The following is a 20,688-nucleotide window of genomic DNA, read 5'->3' on the forward strand; positions in this document are numbered from 1 at the left end:
GGAGACAGTGCTGAAAATGAAGGCATAACTTCAGGAGCAAGGGGCCAGCATTGACCAAGTGCTTCACCCAGGAACCCTTTCCTGAGATTCGGATCCTGGCTGTGGAGTCAGCCACGGAAAACCTGTCACTCCTGAACTCACTGCAAGGCAGCAGCCAGAATGTGCCATCTCAGCAGCCCCAGGACACCCTCCCAGAGGCCCAGGAGGCCCAGATTGTGCCATCTCCCACCATCATCATTGTGAAGGAGCTGGATGAGGAGCAGGCCCTGCAGGAAGTGTGCCCCCTCCAGCCTGACCAGTTTTCAGAATGGAAATAGGAGGTGACTTTGTGCTGGGCCCAGAAGTCTGGCCAGTGGGTCTCCACTTCCCTTGGGACCAGGACCAACCTGTCCTCAGCTTGGAGTTCAGCAACTCCTCTAATGAGCCCATTGAGATAGAAGCATTCATTCCTCCAGAGTACCCCGTGACTATGATGCCCGATGACCTGAAGCTTGGAAAGAAGACTGGTCCAAGAGCTGTTTAAAATAAAAGAAAATATGTGAACATCTCCAAGATCCATCTTCCCTCTTCTCTCCCCTCCTCCTATACCCCTCTCTCCTCTTTCCCCACCCCTCCACACCCAGACACTAGTGCCCAGAGCCAGAGCCCAAGACCCACACTTGGATGGGTCTGCCAGCACAAGCCTCCTGCTCTTTCTAAGAGAGCCAAGAAAAGAAGGAAACAGAGTTCCTCCTCTGTTTTTGGCTACATGTGATTTTAATGAATTCAGCATTTACTCAGTTTGGAAGCCATATTTAACAGACATTATTAGGTTTTTAAACATGTCTGTGTTATTCAAGGAAGAAAGTGAATTCAGAATGAACTTGATACAATGTTTTCAGTCTTGCTTAACATTGGTAAGTTTATGAGTTTAAGTAGCTTTTTAAGGAAACTCTTCACCATTTTCTACAAAATTTAATAGGAAATTATCCTATACTAGAGGCCCAATGCACAAAGATTCATGCAAGAATGGGCCTTTCTTCCCCTGGATGCCGGCACTGCCTTCGCTCCAGCCAGCCCAGAGCTGCCTTTCTGCCTTTGTTCCAGCCTAGAGCCACCTTTCCACCTTCTTAAGCTGCAGAGAGGCCTGGAGCGGCTGGGGCAGTGCTGAACGCCTGCATTGTTGCCATGGTGTCGATGCAAGCATCCTGCCCCACCCCCAGCTGCTCAGCACCTGCGTATGCAAATTCACCTGCCATCTTTGTTGGGTTAATTTGCATACTCACTCCTGATTGGCTGGTGGGCATTGTGAAGGTATGGTCAATTTGCATCTTTCTCTTTTATTAGTGTAGATAATAAAAGGATAATATGCAAATAGACCAAGCAGTGGAACAACCAGTCGCTATGACATGCATTGACCACCAGGGGGCAGACGCTCAATACAGGAGCTGCCCCCTAGTGGTCAATGTGCTCTCACAGGGGAGAGCCACTCAGCCAGAAGCCAGGTGAGTGCAGTGGTGGTGGCAGGAGCCTCTCCTGACTGCAAGGCAGCGCTAAGGAGCAGCAAGCCGAGCAGGCGGGCGGTAAGGAGAGAGGGTTCCTGGACTGCGAGAGGGATGGAACAGGCCTAAGCCAGCAGGCAGACATTCCCTGAGGGGTCCTGGACTGATAGAGGGTGCAGGCTGGGCTGAAGGTCCCGCCCCCCCCCTCAGTGCACGAAATTTTGTGCACCAGGCCTCTAGTAAATAAACATTAATTTTAATGGCAATAAAAAATAAGATTACAAACAGTATTCAAGCATGGAGGTAAACACAGGGGATTAAGAAAAATAGTGTAAAAATGGTAGCCTATATGGTAAGGTTTCTCAAATTTTAACCTAAGAATCACAGGTTACTGGGCATCCTCCTCAGAGATCTGAGTCAATAGGCTGCTGGTCCTGGGTTCTAACTTCGAAAGTAGAATTAGTTAGGCAAAGGCCATCTGTTTTTCATTATAATTAATTTCATATGTACAGTAGTATCCAAACTTGGCTGCTCATTAGAATCACCAGAGAGCTTTGAAAACTAGTGATGCCTAGATCCCATCCCCAGATGTTGTAATAAAATTTATCTGGGGTGTAATCTGTTGTTGGTAGTTTTAACAGCTCTTCAAATGATTTTAATGTGTCTAAGATGGAGGCACACTTTGTAAATATAATTTTCTTTTTAATTATGTGCAGAAATTACTTTAATTTTAATATAAAATTATCTGTATAATGTGCATGGGAGTGGGAAAAATGCAATATTAAGAGTCAGAAGGTGTGGGATTGTGTCTGGTATGATCCTCAACCATGAGCCAGCCTGTGTCCTTGGGGAAGATGCCTAATCTGTATTTGCTTTAGTTTCCTCATATGTAAAACTAGAGGTCCGGTGCACGAAAATTTGTGCACTCGGGGGGTCTCTCAGCCCAGCCTGCACCCTCTCGCAGTCCGGAACTCCTTGGGAGATGTCTGCCTGCCGGGTTAGGCCTGCTCCACCCCTCTTGCAGTCCAGGAGCCCTCGCTCCTTACTACCCGCCTGTTTGGCTCGCTGTTCCTTAACGCTGCCTCAGAGGTGGGAGAGGCTCCTGCCACCATCACTGCGCTCACCCAGCTTCTGGATGAGCAGCACTCCTCCTGTGGGAGCACACTGACCACCAGGGGGCAGCTCGTGCATTGAGCGGCTGCCCCCTGGTGGTCAGTGTGTATCATAGCGACCAGTGGTTCCGCTGTTCGGTAGATTTGCGTATTATCCTTTTATTATATAGGACTAGAGGCCCAGTGCATGGATTCATGCACTGTGAGTGGCATGACCTGCGGGGATTGGCCCACTGTGGGAGTGCCACTCATCTAGGTCAGCCGAGCAGCTGTGGACCTGCCCTCTGAGCAGCTGCTCCCGCTGTAGGAGTGTCGCTTAACCCAGTCAGCCAAGTGGTGCTCCCACTATGGGAGTGCACTGACCACCAGAGGGAAGCTCCTGCATTAAGTGTCTGCCCCCTGGTGGTCAGTGCGTGTCATAGTGATTGGTCGACCAGTCGTTCTCCCATTTGGTCGCTGGGCTTTTATATATATACTAGGGGCCCGGTGCACGAAATTCGTGCACTGGGTGTGTGTGGGGGGGGGGAGTGTCCCTCAGCCCAGCCTGCCCCCTCTCACATACTGGGAGCCCTCAGGCATTGACCACCATCACCCTCCAATCACAGGATCGGCCCCTTGCCCAGGCCTGACGCCTCTGGCCTAGGCGTCCGGCCTGGGCAGCGGGGACCCACAACTGCAGCGGCCCCGCGATGGTGGGCTTCGCTTTAGGCCCAGGCAAGGGGCTCCTAGCTCCTAGGACTGCCAGCTTCAACCGTGCCCAGCTCCCATCGCTGGCTCCACCCCTACTTCCTGCTATCACTGGCCAGGGCAGCAAAGGCGCCTGATTCTCCGATCATAGCTGGGGAGCAGGGCAAAGGCGGCCCCAGGGGCCGCCTTTGCCCTGCCCCCCAGCTCTTAGCTCCCCCCTGGGTTTCCGATCACTGTCAGTGGCAGGGGGCTTCTTCCTGCTTTCCCTTTCGCCTCCCTGCATTGTGCCTACATATGCAAATTAACCGCCATCTTGTTGGCAGTTAACTGCCAATCTTAGTTGGCAGTTAACTGCCAATCTTAGTTGGCAGTTAATTTGCATATAGCCCTGATTAGCCAGTGAAAAGGGTATCGTCGTACGCCAATTACCATTTTTCTCTTTTACTAGTGTTGATAGATTAGGATGCTACACTAGTTATTCTCAAATATTCTTTCCAACTTCACATTTTTGGGGTATAGCTATAATGCCCTGTGTTATCTAAAATAATAAAAGCATAATATGCTAATTAGACCAGCCATCCTTCCAGACGAAGCCAGGGTTGTGAGGGAAGCCTGGGTCCCAGGTGCCTACTGTCAGGCGGAGGGAAGCCCGGGTCCTGGGTGCCTGTTGGTGGCCCAAGGGAAGCCTGGGTCCCAGGTGCCAGGGGGAAGCCGGTGCTGGAAGCTGGGTGAAGGAAGGCCTACTCTTGCACAAATTTTGTGCATTGGGCCTGTAGTAAAATATGGAAGTTTAAAGAATATACAGCAACAAAAAGTTCTTCATATGCGTGTTTATTTTATTTAGGGAACTATATCATACATCTTTTCATTATTTCTTTTTAATTAATATTTTCATATAAACATGTCACTTTCCCCCATTATGTATTTATACACTCAGTAAAATAAAAAGTTCACCCTGGGAAATAAAGATGAAAACAGTTGAGATTAATTTATACTTAATGGCAGAGCAGCACATCATTGTCATTTCTCGAAAACATCCTTTGCTAGGTTGCATCCAAGATGACAAAATAGCCTATCCTTCTGTTATTGTGAATTATTTTCCCAATAGTGATAAAAGCAGATCCTGATTTTTCTATTGGCCCCAAACCTCTTTCTACAAGCAGCACCTACTTGTATTATGTCTACTCCTGACTAACCTTAAGGGTGCAGTGTGTAGTCATAAATTCAGGAAAAACAAATAATTGATTAGAGTGGTAGCTAAGCTCCACTTATTACTGAAAGGTCTTACCCTGATTATCTTTGAGGCTTAGTATAATTGTGCTGTCAATTCACAATCATGAACACTAACAAAAGGAGATTTGGAGAATAAGGATTGATACAGAGGATACAAGGGATTTTAGAGTGACTTTAGAATGCGCTACAGAGAGGGAACTTCCAATATGCCTTCATAATTATATATTTTTTAGGATACTTTAAAGTTAGCTTTCATTTCTTGAATAAATACAGATAATTGGCATTGTAAAGATAGAGAAAGAACCTATTCTGAAACAAACAAACAAAAATCAGCTGCCCATAATTACAGATGGATTATGAAGAGAAAGCTACACAGCTTTTCACAAAAGTACTTATATTCATGTGCACATATGTTTGCCTGTGACTTTGAACTCCTCCCTTGTAAGGAAAGTGTTTGCCCAGATGGAAATCAGAATCTATAGTAATCTAGTGCTGAAACAAAGGTGAATTTCAAAAGGAAAGGAGGTTACAGCCATGTGCCATGATTTGGCAGGTAGTTAAAAATGAACTGAGAAGTCACCATCTGGTGGGAGGCATCTTAGGGAAGCAGCCACTTCCTGTTGGACATAAATAGAATGAAAGCTTGTTGAGCTATTTATTCTTAGGTGTTTGCCATCATGTTTTGCTCCTCCACTGAAATACAGCCATCTTATGATCTCTCGGTTTTAGAATGGATGTTCTTAGCTAACTCTGAGCTAATCTAATCAATTAATTTATTCTGAGATGTTGTAAGAGTCCCCTCTGTCAGGTAAAACATGAATGTTTTCAGAAGTTTGACCCTTCTTGTCTACCTTACTAAAAACACTAAGACAATTTCAGGTGAAGTAGGAGAGTAGCTCAGTACCAAGAAGAAGAAAGATTGGTGGGCTAGTAGGATCTTGTTAAGCCCCTGCAATCACAACATCTATGTATAAAGGCTAGAAAATACACACCGACTTTTAAAAAGCAGTTTATATGTGACTGGAGTTTTCAGCTCTGTTTTCTTGAAGAAAAACATTGAGTGTCATTCAAAATCATTTGAAAGAGATTACAAATAATATAAAAAGTAACCTACACAATAAACAATAATAATGCTAACTCATAGTTATAGGTTTTTAAAAGCTATAGTTGACATACAATATTATGTTTCAGGTGTATAACACAGTGATTTGGCATTTATGTACCTTGGGATGTGATCACCACAAAAAGTCTAGTAATCATCTGTCACGGTACAAAATTATTACAAGATTATTGATTATATTCCCTGTGTTGTACATTACATCCTATGACTTAGTTATTTCATGACTGGAAGTTTGTATCTTTTTCCCTTCACTTTTTCATCCATCTCCCACCTTCCATCAGCCTCCCCTCTGACAACCATCATCAGTTTGTTCTCTGTGTCTGAGTCTGTTTCTGTTTTGTTTTATTTGTTCATTTGTTTTGTTATTTTAGATTCCACCTATAAGTAAAATCATATGGTAGGGTATTTGTCTTTATCTGACTTATTTCACTTAGCATAATACCCTCTAGGTCCATCCACATTGTCACAAATAGCAAGATTTCATTCTTTTTTATTGCTGAGTAATATTCCTTTGTGTATGTATATAAACCATATCTTCTTTACCCATTCATCTCTCAATAGACATCTAGGTTGCTTCCATATCTTGGCTACTGTAAATAATGCTGCAATAAACATGGAGGTGCATATATATTTTTAAATTAGTGTTTTCATTTTCTTTGGATAAATATCCAGAAGTGGAATTCACAGGTCATATGGTAGTTTTATTTTTAATTTTTTGAGGAACTTCCATACTGCTTTCCATTGAGGCTGCACTAATTTATAATCCCATGAATACTGCACCCAAGTTCCCTTTTGTCCACATCATCATCATTATGTATAGTGTTTTAAAAGTGCTTCCACAAAAATGATCTAATTCCTTGTAACAAACCAGCCCTAGCTGGTTTGGCTCAGTAGATAGAACACTGGCCAGCAGACTGAAGGGTCCCGGGTTCCATTCTGGTCAAGGGCACGTACCTCAGTTGTAGGCTGGATCCCCAGCCCTGGCCAGGAGGCATGTGGGAGGCAACCAATCAATGTGTCTCTCTCACATCAATGTTTCTCTCTCTCTGTCTCTCCCCGTCCCATTCAATCTCTCTAAAAATTAATGAAAAAATATCCTTGGGTAGGATTAATAAAAACAACAAAAACAAAACAACCAAAAAAAAAAAAAACCTGTGCATTAGGTATAGTAATTAATAGCCCCATTTTACACATGAAGAAACTGAGATTCAAAGAGGTTAAATAAAGTACCAATAATAGTATATAACTAGTACTTGGTAGGAAGAGAGGAGCTAAAATGGCTTGCATTCAAGTGACTATAATAACTACTACCATTTACTGAACACTTACTATGTTCCAGTCATTATGTTAAGTACCTGTAAGGATATTATTGCATCATAAAATATTATCACTTCTTAAAACCCACAGATGAATATCTTCTAACAAAAGGGAAGTAAAAAATAGACTTATAAAAAATTTAATTCATAAAACAACTTAGGGCAGAAAATGATGATGACAATAACTATCATTTGCTGAACAGCTACTATTTGACAGTCAATGTGCTAGGAACTTAATCTATATTTTATCTAATTTTCACAACTACCTAACAAGGCAGATATTATCTCATTTGCACATGAAAAAATATGAGGCACAGAGAGATTAAGTAACTTATGATCATACAGCTGGTAAGTGATGGGACATTCTAAGTATGTGTCATGTGATATCTAATTACACCAAATTTTTCACTCTTTAAATGATTATTTAATGATCATGAAAATTCACCTATAACTACATAACTGGTATTTAAAACAATTTATTTGTGTTTCCCACTACTCTTTTTAAACTGTTAAATGTGAGTAGTCTTTTTTCCTAGCCTTGGATTAGAACTCAGACAGGCTCAATATTATTTTCTGGCCACCCTTAGGTAAAGTTCTATAGTCACACTAGGTCATCAATACAGTTTGAGTACAGTTATTATAACTTTCCAATAACGTAATAATAAAAATGCCAAAATTGTTGGAATGTTAAAAGCTTCCCACCTCTTCCAACAGGGCTTGCTGCAGGTTGGACACACACGTTGGGAGTGAGGGAGTCTTTCTTTCTCTGCTCCTCTTTCCCTAGTTTATTAACTACTGGAGGCCTGGTGCACGGATTCGTGCACAGATTTGTGCACCAGTGGGGTCCCTTTCCTGGCCTGCAGTGATCGGGCAAAAACTGGCTCTCCGACATCCCCCAAGGGGTCCTGGAGTTTAATAATTTTTTTAAAGCACCAGCTTTGAGGTTCTCTGAAATGCAACTTACTATTTCTGCTCTAGATTTACAAAGACTCTATTGATATGAAATGCCCTGTCTTTGGCATTCCTTGGAAGAAACCAGTCTTTGGGAAAAGTGATTGTATTTAACTAAATATAATCTCTTGTGCTGAAGAAGAGACCAATCACAGAACATCACAATAAACACTATTTTGATCATGAAACTGGGCATTGAAAACCACCTCGATTTCATTAGGCTTCAGCTTAACTGTATCCATTGCAAGGATTCCAGGCAAACCTGCCTTTTGCAAAGCTGTATTTGGAGTGGCATGTACATTAGTGATATTGCTTCTGCTTTTTCCAAATCTAACTACATGACAAGATTTTTTTAATACTTAAATTACTCTTGGAAAGAAAGCTCTGTGCCAAAGAAACTAATTGCTTGAATTCTTCAAATCAATGAGGTGTAATCTATTAAATTACTATTAATTGATATACACAGAGAATATCTCATAATTTTAGTTTTAAAAGTTTGTCCTATGTTCCTTAATATTCCTTTACATTCATATAACATTACACTTGCAACACAAACACCAAAGTAGGTCATACACAACCTAAGTGAGTTAGATACATAATTTCTTTTATTATTCATAAAAAGTATAGTGCTACATATCCTTATTTACTCATTTTTATTTATACTCTGATTTTTTTCAAAAAGAATTTTGATGGTTATGTAAAAATTTTAGTATATAAAATATAAAGATTGAGAGTCAACAGTGGTAGATACTAAGCAAAGCTGTTTTGCCATAAGTGGTTATATTTTAAGTTCTACCATATTGCTTTTAAAAAAGCAACCTCAGTATACCAAAGAATAAGAATAGGACGCTGAAAGGTAGTTTAATCAACAATATAATTAGGTTAATAAACACACAATGAAGAGGTGACCTGGTACAATTTAGTTGCAATTTAAACATTTTTAAATGTTTTTGTTTATGTTTTAATATTTATTCATACATTGTTTTATTTTTTTCTAAAACAATATTTTCCAAATGAAGTTTCAAATATTTGCTAAAAATATTACATAAAAACAGACAAAATAATAAAATAAAAACTGGCCTGGCCTCCGTTGCTCAGTGGTTGAGCATTGACCTATGAACCAGGAGGTCACGGTTTGATTCTCAGTCTGGATACATGCCCAGTAGAGGGTATGCAGGAGGCAGCTAATCAATGATTCTCTCTCATCATTGATGTTTCTTTCTCTCCCTCTCCTTTCCTCTCTGAAATCAATAAAAATATATTTTAAAAACCCAATTAAATAAAAAACTGTATTGGTATACTCTTTCCTCTTCTTATGGGCCAATGTGGATAATTAGGCAGAAAGTAGCTATTTCCCCTAAAAACATGGTATTTTGTCCACCTACCCATAATACTGAAGGGTTTTTCTGAATCTCAAAATTACTGCCCCTAGGCACACATACATGAATTATGTACAAATGGTTAAATCTATTTATTTAATTTTATCTTTTAATTTACATTTTATTTATTCATATGTTTATTTTACTTTTTTAAATTAATTTTTTATTTCAGAGAGGCAGGAAGAGGGGGAGAGAGATGGAAATATCAATGATGAGAATCACTGATCAGCTGCCTCCTGCACATCCCCTACAGGGGATCAAGCCCACAACCCAGGTATGTGTCCTGACTGGGAATTGAACCATGACCTTCTGGTTAATGGGCTGATGTTCATGTTCAACCACTGAGCCACAGGGCTGGGCTATTTTACATTTTTATTGAATTTATTGTGGTGACATATGCACGAGATATTTTTTAGATTGACACATTGTTAACTACTTAGAGGTTTAATTTTAATATCAGTTGGAAATATTAATTACTACATATTTAATTATGTGAAAGAGCAGGCATGGGGCCAAGTGAAGGCCTTAGGGAAAATTTAGCTTCCTCCACCCCATGAATAACTTTCATCAAACCCCAACCCCCAAAGAAACATTCAACCTTAGCAAAAACATTTTCTACAGAACCTTGCCTCTGCACCTTCTTTCAACCAGATTGCCTTCTCAAGCTCTTCCTATGTAGAAATTTTGGAACCACTACTAGCAGTCTGCAAACTCACAGGTTTAAATATGACAGCCTGAGTTCACATCTCTATTTGCTACTGCTCTCTGTTTTCAAAGAGTAACTAAAAGAAGAAAAGCACTGCAAAGTTTAAAAAAAGTAAAATTCTGGTCATTACAAAGAAAGAAAATGGAGAATGCTTATTAATATTTGATATGGACTAATATAAAGTCTAAGTAAGAAAAGATACAAATTTAACATAGATCCAAAATCATCATTGAAATGAGATCTAATTTTGTGCTGCTGGTATTTTTAAATATCAACCTATATTTAAGGTTTGAGTTGACTCAAGGTTTTGAAGTTGTTATGTATATACATACTTTTGTTGGAATTCCCCTGGCTTGTATCCTAAGTTCATGTTCTAGTTCTACTTGCTCTTCCTGGGTGATTTTTTAATATTGTCATAATTTTAACCACACAACAGCCTATATGCTGTTGACTACCAAATCTGAGTATTTAACAGAAAAGCTTCATTTTCATACCCAATTATCTCCTAAAATCTCCACTAGATTTGTCATAGATTTCCTAAACCTCAACTTGTCTAGAACTAAACTCATGATATACTTACTTCTCCTCTTATAATTACTTAATTGTTGGCACCCCATCCACCTGAACATCCATGTTAGAAACTGAATCTTTCCTATCCCTCACCTTCCCTACATTCAATCCATGATCAAGTTTTATCCACCTAACTTCCTAAACATTAGTTCAATCCTTATCTTCCTTCTACTACCTAAGTGCAGAACCACATTTTTGATACCCTGGATTCTGGAACAATGATCTCCTGTCTGGTCTCTCTGCCATCAAATTTGTCCCCCTATAATTGTCTCCTACACTGCTATAGAGTTCTGAAATGTTCCAGTGTGTTCTAAAATGCAAATCTGTCCATATCATCCATCTATTTAAAATCCTCCATGGTTTCTGAGAGATCTGTGCATTACTTTCCAAAGTGCGCATCTCAGAACTCTAATCCCAAAAGATGGTATTTCATTAAGTGTTCCATGGTCAGAAATTATGCAGTATGTTCTTGTTTTGGAGACTCACATTGCATATTACCATATTTGTTTCCAAGAGACTCTACATTAAAGGAATCTTTTGATCTAATGTTTTCCAAACTCCTCCCCCCACAGAATTATCTGCTAGGAACAAAATATTCCATCAAATATCTGCTAGGAAAGCTCCTTAACATGTGGCAAGAGGCCTTGCATTATCGGGACCCTGTCCCACTCCTCAGCCATCATTTCTCCCCAGTCCCCATATCCTATTCTGTTCTCTAGTATCACTGAAGTGTTGTTTCTCAGTCCTTGGCCCTAGCTCAAGCTACTGCTTCTTCCTTCTCTCCTTCTTCAATTCATTTCAAAAGTGGCTTCCTGCAGAAAACCTTGTGTCTCAATAGCCCTCCAAGCTTGCCTCTTTCGTTACATTTACCGCATCGATTTATGAATCTCGCTCCCCTACTAGACTATGTGCCTCCTGAAGGCAGTGATTACATTTTATTCAACTTTGTATCCCCAACATAACCACAATACTTGGCATTTAGCAAGACTGGAATGAAATAGTGTCTGTCCTATGTAACAGGTACCTGTAAAAAAATTCCACACGTTAGTTGAATCAGAAACAGGTTTCCCTCAACCATGTATTTAAGGTCTGTAAATATAAATCAGTTCTTTCAATGATGACTTTTATCTGGTCACAGACATTGGTGCTTCTTTTACTACTCTGACAGCACATACAATGTTGTTCTACAAATCTTTAGAGTTGTGGCCTTTGGTTCAATTTCTTTTTAAGCTAAATCTTTCAGATACAGAGAACTGAATAGGCAAAGGAAAGAGGATGTAGTTTAGAAGTCTCTGGACTGGCTCATGAAAGGATATAGTGAGGTAAATTAATGCTGACACAGTGTCCTCTTGTCAAAACAGCATGCAGGTCTAAGAAAATGATCACAAGCAGCACATGTGCTGGTTGGGGAAAAGCAAGCATTCCAGATGGCTATGTTACAGCTGAACTTCAATAGACTGACTTTCAGGAAAAATCTGTTATCCAGGTCATTCTTAATTTTCTGGGATATCATCTAAAGCTATTTGCTTCAAAGCTCCTAAGAATCCTGACTAGTAAATATTGACTATTTCATTGTAAGGCAAATAATGCTCATAAAATTGGAGGCTGGATGGATGTTTCCTAAAAATTATGCTAAAGAATATTTTTATCTTATAATTTCATTCCCTTTTACTTATTATGCACCAACTAGCATTACTATTATACTTTTGCAGAAAATCAAACCCATACTTACCTGTGGGTTAGTGAGAAATTATGTGTTTGATGTTTCTGGGTGAGTCAGCCTTTCATTTAAATATCTCTTGCAATCTTTAATGGATGCCTTCTGCCATGAAATAGAGGTATCTGCTGAAAAGGGCACTTCAGTCACTCTATACAGCTGTAGAGGGAGGATCCATTTCTGATCCAATGGCATATGATTTCTGAATCTCACTGCATAGCAATCACATATGCTAAATTTTAAATTTCATCATGGCATTACACAGTGTGGAACAGACTGTTGTGTGTTCTTATAAAGACAGTTTGAGAAAATTCTAACTTTACAAATTAAAAAAGTGTGGAAAAATAATAAAAAGAATAAAAAATCATTGGCTCTAGTCTCCTGAGACATAAAAAATGCTCATAGGATTATAGAGGGAGCCTCAGATTGACCACCTGGCCATAGGTTGTAGCTGAAGCCTGACTATTTTTTTTTAGACCTAGAAATAGGCAATGATTTATTAAGAAACAAAACTGTTTTCCTGACTGGTTTGGCTCAGTGGATAGAGCATTGGCCTATGGACTGAAGGGTCCCAGGTTCAATTCCGGTCAAGGGCACATGCCGGGTTGCGGGCTTAATCCCAAGTTGGGGACATGCAGGAGGCAGTTGGTCAATGATTCTTTCTCATCATTAATATTTCTATCTTTCCCTCTCCCATCCTCTCTAAAATCAGTAGAAATATATTAAAAAAGAAAAAAATTTAGTTTTTTCTTAATGAAGCAGCAGAGAGAAAAGCATAATAAGCATAGATAACAAAGGGCAGAAACAGCAATTTCCTTCTCTTTTTCCATTCTTCCCCTTTTGTCTTTAAATGGGATCCTGAAGGTACTACCAACACCTTCACAGTGTACTCACAGTCCCTTTTATTTATTGACTAGAGGCCCTGTGCACAAAACTCATGCACGGGTAGGGTCCCTAGGGCTGGCCGGTGATCAGCGCCGATTGGGGCCTATTGGGGGCCTTCCTTCATTCCACACTGCCCACTGGTGTTCAGCACACATCATAGTGAGCGATCAAACTCCCGGTCTCCCAGTCAAACTCCCAAGGGGACGCTTTACAAATTAGCCTTTTCTATAGAGAGAATTTTTTAGAAAGAGAAAAGAAGGGAGAGAGAGTAAGGGAGGAAGGGAGAGAGGAGAAAGACAGAGAGAGAGAGAGAGAGAGAGAGAGAGAGAGAGAGAGAGAGAGAGAGAGAGAGAGACATCATTTTGACATTCCACTTATTCAATTATTTATGCATTCATTGGTTGATTCTTGTATGTGCCCTGACCAGGGATCGAACAGCAACCTTGGTGTATCAGTATGATGCTCTAACCAACTGAGCTACCTGGCCAGGACCACAGTCCCTTTTATATGCAACTCATCTCTTTATGTGGTTATTTTGATACCATCTCTAACTCCACACCAAACATGTTTATATCCCAATATAATAACAGAAATCTTTCTGGGATGGAAGATTTGTATAAATGTATATAAGTTCATAGTTGCAACTTTTTGTTTGGGGCTATTCCCCCTCCCCCACTTTTCCATATTGTAATACTGTCTCATTTTGCAAACTGTTACAATTCCCTTTTCTTTTTTAGCCATTATCATTTTACATGACTTCTTTATCCCTAGAATTTCCAGAACCATTTCCAGGCCAAGCTGTTATATTTCTTTTAAAGTCCCACTATATCTTCCCTGGCATATGTGTCTAAACTGGTATTTATATTATTTCTCTGTTCTCATTTGCATTGACAATGCCTTCCAATTTAGGTCACCAATGGACTTCGTTATCATAATGCCCTTTGCCTTCTTGGAGTCTAGATAAAGAATAAAATGTCCAAAAGGATAAATATGACCTTATTCTGATTCCTATGGCACTCATCCAGGCATCTTCACACAACAGGCTCATTTAACTTTGTCATGGCTAAACAGTATTGCCCAAATCAGTTGAAGACAGACTTCAAATGAGATACATCATTTCATATTTTTTAAAAAGTATCATAGAACAAATAAGTAGCAATCTATATTCCTTTTTTAAAGCAATTTTAGGAGGGGAAAATGATTTAGAACCATTGATATAACCCACTTTCTGTAAAAGGCAGTATGGCTTGAGATTCTAGTCTACCTAATGTTTACACATTTTCTCCCAGTGTTTGATGGCAGACTTGCAGGATCTTGCTATTGGTTTTTGCTTGGCTTTGTTTGGTGTTTCTATGGGCTTTGAAGGTGTGTATCTGACACCTGGACTTGGGGCAACTTGATATTGTGGGACACTCATTTAATTAGCAGCTAAGAGACCTGGGTTCTAATCCTAGCTCTGCTATAAGCTAGTTACAGTCAAGTTTCAAGACTTACATTTTTCATCTGTACAATGGAGTTAGATTTGGGTTTATTAAATCCCTATGTATTCTGAATCTCTGACTTTGTGTGTGTGTGTGTGTGTGTGTGTGTGTGTGTGTGTTTAAGATTTCCTTTCTTTGGACTGGGTCCTATGGGAAGACTGAACCAAGGCTGCTAATGCAACTTGACTTACGATCCTTTGAAAGGTTCATCTAGCAAGAACTTCCACAGATCTCCATCTTCTCTGATCTGGCTTTAAATTCCATCTTAAAGAGTTGTCAGCATGTGTGACAGTCAAGGAAAAAGAGGTACAGCCTCCAGAAGGCTCTGATTAACTAGCATACATACCGATTCCCCCCCGCCCCCTGAGTACGGTTCACTTGGCACGTCCCTTTATTGGCTATTAATTTCTTCAGTTACTTAGGCAACTCTGGAATTTGAAGGTGTGAAGGGCAAAATAATAAACGTTAAGGACTATAAAATTTACATAGGATTTTTATGTCTATCTCAATGATAGAGCAAGCGGCAAATCACCGTGGGAGTAGATGGTCACAGACAAATGCCACTTAAAAGATGATACAGGCTGAACAACTGCTGAACACAGCCCACTGTTTGAATAAATTTTAGATGATTCCTGCATCCCCATTTGGTATTCTCTCTTCTTTTTCTTGTTTCGTCTTCTTTTTACCCACCTGCAATTCTGTACAGTACCCAACATCCTCACCCTGCCACTGAACTTTCCAGAATATCCCACAGGAATCTGCTTAGAATTGGCATGCTCTATCAGCTTTACAGCTGCAGGTCTTTACCAAAACTGCCAAAATACTCATCAGAATGTCCCGAGTCTGATACAGTAACCCATGGTAATATGTCAATGGATGCTACCTTCCTAGATAAAATCAGATAGGTTTCATAGAAAGACAAAATAATTTTTCTAAAAAGATGTTGCTTTACAGGAATTTTAAGGGATGATTCAGCCAGTCAGGGAGATACTTGAGATACTTGTTAGGGAACTGTAACAATCTTTAAATCACATTGGAAAAGGAAAGCCTACCAAGAGAATAGGTTTAATATATTGAATAATGTATAAATTCATATACCTTTGTCATAATTTGTTTATTACATTCATCCTCCAAACTTGTCAACTAAAGACAGACGTTATCCTGAATTCAAGTTGATAAATATGTTTATGAAATTACGTACTCTTTTTAAAAAATATGTTTTTATTGACTTTTAGAGAGGAAGGAAGAGAAATTGAGAAACATGCCTCCTGCATGCCCCCTATTGGGGATTGGGCCCACAGCCAGGCCATATGCCCTGACAAGGAATTGACCAGGTGACCTCCTGGATCCTGGGTTAAAGTTCAACCACTGAGCAACACTAGCCTGGCTGAAACGATTTATTCTTAATACTATGATTAACTAGTTTCAAACATTCTGACCAGTGTTTCTATAACATGACCTCCCTAATTTTGAATTCTTTCTCATCATACTTTTCTTCTCATTATAAAAGGACATATATTTGTTGTAAGAATTCAGAATATACAGAAAAGTGTAAATAAGCAAAAGGCAGAAATCCAAACAAATAATTGAACTAGTATTGATATCTAGGTGTACTTCTTAGTCTTTCTCTAAAAATTATAAGAATGTTATATATTAACTAGAGGCCTGGTGCACAAAAATTTGTGCACTCAGGGGGGGGGGGCGGGGTCGCTCAGCCCGGCCTGTGCCCTCTTGCAGTCTGGGACCCCTCGGGAGATAACGACCTGCTGGCTTAGGCCTGCTCCCGGGTGGCAGAGGGCAGGCCCAATCCCTAGGTGCAGCCCCTGGTCGGGCTCAGGGCAGGGCTGATTGGGGAGTTGGGGCGCCGCCCCCTGTCATGAACAGAGCAGGGCGGATTGGGAGATTGCGATGCCATCCTCAGTCACGCTCAGGGTAGGGCCGATTGGGGGGTTGGGGCACTGCCCCCTGTCACACTCAAGGCAGGGTCGATGGGGAGGTTGCGGCACCACCACATCATGCACAGAGCAGGGCCAATCAGGGGGTTGGGGCGCTGCCCCCTGTCACTCACAGAGCAAGGCCCATCAGGGGGGTTGGGGCTCCGTACCTTGTCACGCACAGAGCAGGGTCAATCAGGGGGTTGGGGAGCTCCCCCCTGTCATGCACAGAGTAGGGCCCAGCAGGGGGTTGGGGAACTCCCCCCTGTCACACACAGAGCAGGGCCGATCAGGGGGTTGAGGAGCTGCCCCCTGTCACTCACAGAGTAGGGCCGATAGGGGAGTTGGGGCACCACCCCCTGTCACACACGGAGCAGGGCGGATCAGGGGGTTGGGGTGCCGCACCCTGTCACACACACAGCCTCAGGGCGATCATGGAGTTTGGGCGCTGCCCCCTGTCACGCTGATCCCAGTGCCGGGATGCCTCTCGGCTCCGCTGATCCTGGTGCCAGGAGGCCTCGCGGCTCCGCTGATCCCAGTGCTGGGAGGCATTTTACCCTTTTACTATATAGGATAGAGGCCTGGTGCACAGGTGGGGGCCGGCTGGTTTGCCCTGAAGGGTGTCATGGATCAGGGTGGGGGTCCCCACTGGGGTGCCTGGCCAGTCTGGGTGAGGGGCTGAGGGCTGTTTTCAGGCTGGTGGGTGACTGAACCTCCCAACTGCTCCTTTTTTTCTTTTTAATTCTGGGCCAGCTTTAGCTCTGGCTCCAGCTCTGAGGCCTCTGCTGCTGAAAGCAGGTATCTGGTTTATTTGGGTTCTATAATCGAAACACTGTATCAACTCCAGCTCTGAGATCCCGAGCCAGCTGAAAGCAGGTTTCTGGGGTTTTGTTTAGCTTCTATATTTGTAACAATGTTTCAAACTGCAAGCTCAGAGGCCGGCAAGGCAGGTGGGGAACGTTGGATTCCTCCGTCACTGAAGCAAGCAAGCCTCATGTTAGCTTCAAGCTGCCTGGCTGCCGGCCACCATCTTGGCTGGCATTTAATTTGCATATCGCCCTGATTAGCCAATGGGAAGGGTAGCGGACATATGGCTAATTACCATGTTTTCCTTTTATTAGAATATATATATATATATATATATATATATATATATATATATATATATATATATGTCACAGCTAATCAACATCCTAAAAACAAATGTTTATCCATCCTATGTATGTAACATAGTTTATGAACTGATTTTCTTAATTTTAGACATTTAAATTACTTCACACTTTAATTCTAAGAACAAGTAGGGAAAAACACAATTATAAAAATTTATTCCCATTTCTAATTATTGCCATAAAAATTTCTCTAACTGTACTTATTAATTAAAAATACAATATTTCAAGATTCTTGATAGTTTAGTGAAATTATGTTAAAAAATGGAAATAGTAAATATGTGGGAAAATGTAAAAATTAATCAATATATATTTCTTTTTTCCTATTTAAAAGACAAGACGGTTTAAACCAAATATTTAGCTGTACTAATGGATTTATAACAAATAAAAATGTAATATATATGACTAAGGAGAGGGATAAATGGAATTATCCTATTGTAAGTTTCCTATATTTTTATCTGGAATTAAGTCAATACATCTCTAAGTAGATTGAGATAAGTTAAAAATGAATTTTTTAAACCCCAGATAAACTAAAAGAATGAAAAGAGAGCTAATTAGAAAGTCAACAGAGGAATTAAAACTCAAATATTCAATACAAACAAAACTTTTAAAATATTCAATTAACACAAAAGAAGGAAATGAGGACCAAAAGCACTAAAATGTCAATGAGAGCCCAGCCAGTATGCCTCAGTGGTTGAGCATCAACCCAGGAACCAAGATGTCACCATTTGGAATCACCATTGATCCCCAGTAAGGGGCATGCAGATGGCAGCTGATCAATGGTTCTCTCTCATCATTGATGTTTCTATTTTTCTATCCCACTCCCTTCCTCTCTCTCTAAAAATCAATAAAAACAACTTTTTTTTTAAAAAAAAAGGGGGGAGGTGGAGCAGTACTCCATGCAGCAGTAAACACAAGAAAGCAGGAGTTGTGCCAACATCATACTCAATGAGCAAAAACTAAAACCATTTACCCTAAGAACAGGAACAAGACAGGGATGCCAACTCTCACCACTCCTGCTCGACATAGTACTGGAAGTGCTAACCATAGCAATCAGACAAGAAGAAGAAATAAAAGGTATCCAAATTGGAAAGAAAAAATAAAACTGTCCTTATTCGCAGATGACATATTGTACATAGAAAACCCTAAAGACTCCATCAAAAAACTACTAGAATTAATAAATGAATTTGGCAATGTAGTAGAATGCAAAATTAGCACCCAGAAATCTATGGCTTTTTTATACACCAACTAGTGGCCCAGTACACGGATTTGTGCACATTGAAAGGAAATTAATTAGAAGAAATATTTTAATATTGCTATTAGCCCTTTCTCTATAATAGAAGTGTCAACCAAATTCATGATCGACAATGACAGATGAAACACATGCAATTGGTGCCAGCGAGAGCTTTATATGTATCGTGCATACGCGAGTCAACTTAGCCTTTGACATATATAGAATAAACTTAATTAGACGTTTTTTCTGATTTAGCTAAACTTTTTCCAGCCCAGTGAAGCATCCAACTTCTCTTTCAGGTAATTGTCAACAACACAGCAGTAAATATCAACACAAAGCAGATTATTATTGTAGATCACACAGGGAGAAAAAGGGTAAAATATTTAACTGCAGCAGTGTTTGACTATATTTTACGCAGTGAGAAAACCTGAAGTCATTTTCAAAGTCCACCATTTCTTACTTCTTTTCAGTTGGGTCAAGTTTCTAAACTCTCTAAATCTCTGTTTTCCAGCCAATGAAAAGAAAATAGCATTCTACCGAGTCTCCTATCTACCTACTCCAGGACTTCTGTGAGGATCAAATAATATGAAGGCATGGGAAAATGCTTCACAGACATTTGGTTAAAGTGTAAAATGTTTGCACCTATAAAGCAAGTCATGTTTCTGGGCTGAAGAAACTGCAAGGAGGTTAGTCGCTAGGGAGAAGAAGCTGGGCATTGTTACATGACGTCATTACCTGGCATCCACAGAAACCGTTTTCGGGCTGGAGTGGGTTGTGGGCTGCATTTTGCGCCATAGAGTCTTGGTAGTGTTGGCTGTGATTTGGTGGGCTATCATTCCAGGGTGGTGGCACGGCCTGTGTCCCACTTGGGGGAAGCCAAGTGTTGCTTTGTCAGCACCAGGCCCCCAGTGACATTTCTTTGTAAATGGCTAGTGCACGTCATGCCAGCTCCTGCATTGAGCGTCTGCCCCCTGATGGTCAGTGCGCATCATAGTGACTCGTCAAGATGGTCAGAGAGACATTTAGCATATTAGCCTTTTATATATAGACTAGAGGCCCGGTGCACAAAAATTTGTGCATTGGCAGTGGGGGGGGGGTGTCCCTCAGCCCACTTGTGCCCTCTCAGTCTGGGACCCCTCGGGAGATAACGACCTGCTGGCTTAGGCCCACTCCCAGGTGGCAGAGGGCAGGCCCAATCCCTAGGTGCAGCCCCTGGTTGGGCTCAGAGCAGGGCCGATTGGGGAGTTGGGGCACCGCCCCCTGTCATGCACAGAGCAGGGCGGATCAGGAGGTTGCAATGCCACCCTCAGTCATGCTCAGGGTAGGGCCGACTGGGGGGTTGGGGCACCGCCCCGTCACACTCAAGGCAGGGTCGATGGGGAGGTTGCGACGCCACCCCGTCATGCACAGAGGAGGGTGGATCAGGGGGTTGTGGTGCCACCCGTCACATACAGAGCTGGCCGATCAGGGGTTTGGGGCGCTGCCCCGTCACACACAGAGCAGGGCCCATCAGGGGGGTTGGGGAGCTCCCCCCTGTCACGCACAGAGCAGGGCCGATCAGGAGGTTGTGATGCCACCCTCAGTCACACTCAGGGTAGGGCCAATTGGGGGGTTGGGGCGCTGCCCCCTGTCACACTCAAGGTATGTTCAATGGGGAGGTTGGGGTGCCGCCCCGTCACCCACAGAGCAGGGCCGATCAGGGGGTTGGGGCACTCC

At 41.4% G+C, this 20,688-nt stretch overlaps 1 long non-coding RNA gene across 5 annotated transcripts in view; it reads right to left on the minus strand.

Moving 5' to 3' along the window:
* The window catches only part of LOC132227931 (uncharacterized), a 59,498-nt gene that overhangs the window by 2,549 nt on the left and 36,261 nt on the right, over positions 1 to 20,688 (minus strand). For 4 of the 5 annotated variants that reach the window (XR_009451257.1, XR_009451258.1, XR_009451259.1 and 1 more), the window contains one exon: positions 387 to 515. This is a non-coding gene — a long non-coding RNA (uncharacterized LOC132227931). Of the gene's footprint in view, positions 1 to 386; positions 516 to 12,287; positions 12,463 to 20,688 lie in introns of those variants that run through there. The other variant, XR_009451260.1, reaches the window with a different exon arrangement.

Source organism: Myotis daubentonii, chromosome 2 (genome assembly GCF_963259705.1).
Source record: "Myotis daubentonii chromosome 2, mMyoDau2.1, whole genome shotgun sequence".
Taxonomy (NCBI): Eukaryota; Metazoa; Chordata; class Mammalia; order Chiroptera; family Vespertilionidae; genus Myotis; species Myotis daubentonii.